Below are 6000 nucleotides of genomic sequence, written 5' to 3'. Positions count from 1 at the left end.
ACTTCCCTCTTAGAACTGCTTTTGCTGCATCCCATAGGTTTTGGGTCTTCATGTTTTCATTGTCGTTTGTTTCTAGTTATTTTTAAATTTCTTCTTTGATTTTGTCAGTGATGTCTTGGTTATTAAGTAGTGTATTGTTTAGCCTCCCTGTGTTTGTATTTTTTACAGATCTTTTCCTGTAATTCATATCTAGTCTCATAGCATTGTGGTTGGAAAAGATACTTGAGACAATTTCATCTTTCTTAAATTTACCAAGGCTTGATTTGTGACCCAAGATATGATCTGTCCTGGAGAATGTTCCATGAGCACTTGAGAAAAATGTGTATTCTGTTGTTTTTGGATGGAATGTGCTATAAATATCAATTAGGTCCATCTTGTGTAATGTATCATTTAAAGCTTGTGTTTCCTTATTTATTTTCATTTTGGATGATCTGTCCATTGGTGAGAGTGGGGTGTTAAAGTCCCCTACTATGATTGTGTTACTGTCGATTTCCCCTTTTATGGCTGTTAGTATTTGCCTTATGTATTGAGGTGCTCCTATGTTGAGTGCATAAATATTTACAATTGCTATATCTTCTTCTTAGATGGATCCTTTGATCATTATGTAGTGTCCTTCTTTGTCTCTTGTAATAATTTTTATTTTAAAGTCTATTTTGTCTGATATGAGAATTGCTACTCCAGCTTTCTTCTGATTTCCATTTGCATGGAATATCTTTTTCCATCCCCTCACTTTCAGTCTGTATGTGTCCCTAGGTCTGAAGGTCTTTTTTAGACAGCATATATAAGGGTATTGTTTTTGTATCCATTCAGCCATTCTATGTCTTTTGGTGGGAGCATTTAATCCATTTACATTTAAGGTAATTATCGATATGTATGGTCCTATTACCATTTACTGAATTGTTTCGGGTTGTTCTTGTAGGTCTTTTCCTTCTCTTGTGTTTCTTGCCTAGAGAAGTTCCTTTAGCATTTGTTGTAAAGCTGGTTTGGTGGTGCTGAACTCTCTCAGCTTTTGCTTGTCTGTAAAGGTTTTAATTTCTCCATCAAATCTGAATGAGATCCTTGCCGGGTAGAGTAATCTTGGTTGTCCTCAGTTCTTTTCATTCTTTTTTCTTTATTCTGCTCTGCAGTAGTTATTTCCACTATTTCATATTCCAGGTCACTTATCCGTTCTTCTGCCTCAGTTATTCTGCTTCAATAGTCACCAGTTTTACATGCACTCTCCCATTAGATAATTTACCAACTCAGCTGAAAAGCAGCAAAAATATTAATTGTAGATCTGAGTGTCAACTTTTTTTCCCCCTCAGTCCCATCCCCTCTGAAAAAGGCCAAAATCTGAGAGTCAAAACTTGCTCGGGACTGAAAGAGAGAAAATCAGCTTGGACTAAGAAAAAAGAGCCCTGCCATTAATCAGGCTGGGAGGACAGACAAATAAAGTCAGCTGCAAAGTTAACAGAAAACACTGTTTCTCCCAAGGTTACACAGCAGTTGTAAAATGCCATAATGACCTTCGTCTTCTTTTAGTGACTACTACTATTGATACTTTCTTGCCAGCAATGGCCCAGACCTGCTTTGCTATTCTCATGTATTACTGGGTATACCAATTACTAAGCCACCCTTGCCTCATGACAGTACCCAATTCCTACTCAACCCTCCTTCTCCTGATCCTGCCTCCAAAGCTGCAACCAATCCAGAAGTCATCCCTGCTTCCTTAGACCCTCCTCAGCATCCTTCAGTGGGAACCGAAACGCTACAAAAGATGTTCCCTCCTCCCTCTTTTCAAGAGCGGCACCCTATGGTTCCCCTGGAATGCACTTCCTCAATGCATCGGATCAATACATTTGACTTTGTCCAACTACAGTCTTGTCTCTGGTAGCCCTTGGGTGATTAAACTTTAACATAAATAACACGATAACCAACCTATGGCTATCTGGAAGGCCCTGTGAATTATCAGGAGTTAGCCACATTTCCTTGACTCTACCTAGAGTCACACACTATACCTAAAACGGAGATCTACGTAGTAGTTGCCTAATAAATTCTCACTGAGTGGACATGGGATTGTCATATATCACAGTCGTTGGAATGGTACTGGACCCAGGGACAAAAGCCCAGAGAAAGAGTATTGCATACAAGTTCAACATGCAGACTCTGAAATTAATCTGCTGATATTCAAATTCCAGATTCACTATTTAACAGCTTTGAGACCCTGGCAACTTATTGAGCCTTTCTGAACCTCAATTTTCTCATCTGTGAAATGGGGATCTAATAGCACCTCCTTCTTAGGGTAATTGGGAAGATTAAATATAGATTAAATGCATGTAAGGTGGGAAAGCTTTAGGGTAGTGGGTCCCAATTTGATGCACTTGGAATCACCTGGTGATCTTCACAAAATGCTGGTGCCTACACCAGCCCAGAGATTCGGATTCAATTGTTTGGCATGAATCTGGGCATTAGGGTTTTTAAAAATCTTACACTCTAATCTCCTCTGATTCTAATGTGCAGTAAAGTTTGGGAAGCACTACATTCAGGATTTCATTACTTCAGGATTATCTTTCCTCCTTAGGTTAGTGGGTAACCTCTCGCCATCTCTCTCAGGGCCAGGAAGTAGAATTGGGGAATTTTCCCAAAGGGCAGGCAGGCATTTAAGTTTGATTCTCCCTCAGGCTTTACCCAGCTTTTTCCTGCAATCCCCACCCCAACTGCCAGATGGTTTGTTCGACTTGGAAAAAAAAAAAACCACAGCCCTTTTCTTCCACGTGCAGAACAAAGTGATGAAGACTGAATATTCGGGTAAAACTGCAGCTGTATTCATCTTTGTCTCCTCTTTTCCCCTTCCCAAATACAGCTCAGTCACACTTCAAATCAAGTGGTCTCAAGTGTGAATTTAAAAACAAAGTTAAGGGAATTCCCTGGTGGTCCAGTGGTTAGGACTCCATGCTTCCACTGCAGGGGGCACCGGTTCGATCCCTGGTTGGGGAACTAAGATCCCACATGCCGTGACATGGCCAAAAAATAAATAAAAATAAAGTTAGAATTGAAAAAAAATGTTAATACGTGCACGCAGGATTGGCTGGCCGTCACAGACGTGGTTGATAGATGCAGATCTCACTGTGCCGTTGTTCCATATAGGTATGCGCCCGTTGAGCCTCATAATCAATCCTTATCTTGTTATAATCCAGGAACTGGTTACGTGCTCTCCGGTGTTCACTTGACCAGGTCACTTGTTGGGGAAGGGACATCCGAAACAGCTTGCCCCTCCGCCCCTTTGAATCAACCAAACTAATACATTCCCTACCCAGTAAATAATAAATATGAATTAACTGATGAGCTTTAAAGGTCAGTTAAAAAGTGAAGTTTAAAATATGTTCATGTTGATTTTTTACAAGTGGTTCACCCCTCCCCTCCTTATTCATTCCGGCGGCTAATACGGAAAATTTAACGAATTCTGACACGCCAGGCTCAAGTTTACTGCCAAAAAGGAAAGGGGGCAGGTTGCTAGGCAAATTAATACTATAAACATAGGAAAGTGACAGCCTGCTATGGGAGTGTGCTAACACGCAGGTCTTAAGCACCACTCTGACTGCACTTCGCATTCAAATGACCAGTATGCTAATTACAGTCCTTATCTGTTTGTTCAAGGCCTTAAGAGTCTTGGAAGCTCAGAGCACAGACCCCAGCCAGCAGTTTGACTGCACGTTTGTGGAAATAATAACGTGGCATTTCTTTAAACATATTTTCAAATTCAAGCTTCTTACAAATCTAGATTGGCCTCTCCCCCATTCAGGGAATTAGTGAGGCTTAACTGTGTTCACTATGGTGCCGGCCCGCACAAACCCCTGCTAACAAAGGCTCTGACTCTTCCTTGAGCGCTTGCCGGCTGGGGCAGATTTCCACGGTAATTTGCTGGTTCTCTTTTGAAAGACGTGGGGCGTCTTTGGAAACGGGAGGAGGGTGTACTTTCTCACTAATCTTGGGATCCTCTTTGACCCTTTTTAATTTTCACCACCCATGTAAGGCGAGAAAGAACTCTTAACCCGGCTCTTCGTTATTTAAAAAGCAAACTGCCCCCTCATTCTCTTCTTGAGAGGGAGGTGGACAGACAGAGCATCATTCTCCCTCTACTCTAGTTGAAATTATCAGACATTTATCAAAGCTACATTGGGGGCGGGGATCTGAGGATTTATCACCCTTCCCCACAGGCTCTATTTGGATTTGCCTGCTGGAGGGGGATGATGGTGAAAGTTATCGCGTTCTAGTTATACCACACAGCCCTTAAATTCCTTAGATTTTTAGTAAACTCTAAATGATCTAGACTCCCCATAACAGCAGCCTCAAATAATAAATTTATTATTTTTTTTTTTTACTATAGTCCACTTTTTTTAAAAGCCTGTCCCCCACACACAACACACACACATGCTGACATCTGAGTCATCTCTCTAGAGTTTAAGACAACGATCCACGGACATGACAGGTCTGTCCTAAACAAAATTATAAACTAGCCTTAATATGTTTTTTTCCCTTCCTGTGTTCCATGCTTCTTTTCAGGGACTCCTCCCAGCCACCCAGAGGCCCAGTGAACTAAGGTTGCTGCCCATTTCCTTCCTGGGTCTGTGAGAAAGGAAATCTGATTGACTTCTCAGTACAGTCTTAGCCATTTCCACGTATTGCTTCTTTTAGGTATCTGCATTTAGGAATGAAGTGTACAGGTGAAAATGTAGAAGCCAGTGTAGGTTTGCGGGGAGTGGATGAGAAAGGCATGTTTCTGGTGAAGAAAAGGAGCCTGCTAAAGAGACCGTCCCGCAGCCCAGTTTGGTTCCGATGCGGGCCAGGGTTCTCAGACATCAGAACTCCGTGATCTCAAAGACAGACTTCTGCATTCATACACGTAAGCCAGACTTTTCATCAACTGCAAGAAACTTAAGACAAAAACAGGGCTTTTGGTCAGACAGAAATTTAAATCCGTGCTCTCACTGCCGAGGGCCTGGGTTCAATCCCTGGTTGGGGAACTAAGATCCCGCAAGGCACACAGCACAGCCAAAACAAAAAGAAACAAACCAAAAAATACAAAACCAAATAAAACCTCACACGTTCCCGTGGGATGGTGACAGGAGAGTTTCAAAGTTTCTGAATCAGAAAGGCAAATAAACCACAGAAAGGTTTAGAGGCTCAAGGACTCGGCTACTGGGCTAGGTGTTCTGAAACTCCCCTGGGTGCGAACAATTCACAAGCTCCATTCCGTAAGCTCGAGCTTATCAGTTACTCTGCTCAACTAGAAACTGATTGGGTGCCATTCATCCATATCACAGAAAGGGAGGCAGGTCCCAAGGAAGCATCCTGGAGGAGATGACGATATCTGATGCATAGCTTGAGCTGAGAATGGAGTATGAAAATCCCTAAGGACAGAAGACACAGAGGATAAGCAGCCCGTGTTTAAAAGCTGCCTCACAGTCGGAGCTAAACTATTTACAACCTGTGATTAGTTTTATTTCAATTCATTTCATTTCATTTAACAGTCACTACTTTTCTTCAATAGCCCAGAGGAAGAGAAAATTAATTGAATCCAGTGAATGAGTAACCTCTTGAACACATTATTTTATATGTAATGGAGTGATGGGGCTCTGAGCTAGTTTCCCCAAAAGTCAAGTCAAACAGGCCCAGTCCCTGCCCTCTGAACGCTCACAAAGACAGAGAATCCAGGAAGGAACAGAAATGTGTGTGCAAGAAATATTGGACAAACATTGTGCAGTATCTGTGGCCACCTGTGACTATTTCATGGACACTTCTGAATGGACCAGCCAGTCCTCTCCAGCACACTGTGGGGTTGGTGAATGTTATATCTCAAGATATGAAAATTAACTTTAAACACGAGATTAATCAGGATGGGTACATCTGCAATCAAAAAGATAAAAATGATTTTGAAATTGCCTTTTATTCATGTCATGGGCAAAAGAGATGACTGTCCAGAAATGAAGTAAATAAGATCAATGCTTGATGGCAAGGCCA

The 6000-nt window shown here is 41.7% G+C and overlaps 1 protein-coding gene across 6 annotated transcripts in view; it reads right to left on the bottom strand.

Moving 5' to 3' along the window:
* Window positions 1–6000, bottom strand: part of PAK3 (p21 (RAC1) activated kinase 3) — a 297105-nt gene that overhangs the window by 133510 nt on the left and 157595 nt on the right. The gene's annotated exons all lie outside the window — the stretch shown is intronic.

The sequence above is a fragment of the Physeter macrocephalus genome, chromosome 21, assembly GCF_002837175.3.
Source record: "Physeter macrocephalus isolate SW-GA chromosome 21, ASM283717v5, whole genome shotgun sequence".
In the NCBI taxonomy this organism is placed as follows: domain Eukaryota; kingdom Metazoa; phylum Chordata; class Mammalia; order Artiodactyla; family Physeteridae; genus Physeter; species Physeter macrocephalus.
This window is presented reverse-complemented; position numbering and strand designations above follow the sequence as displayed.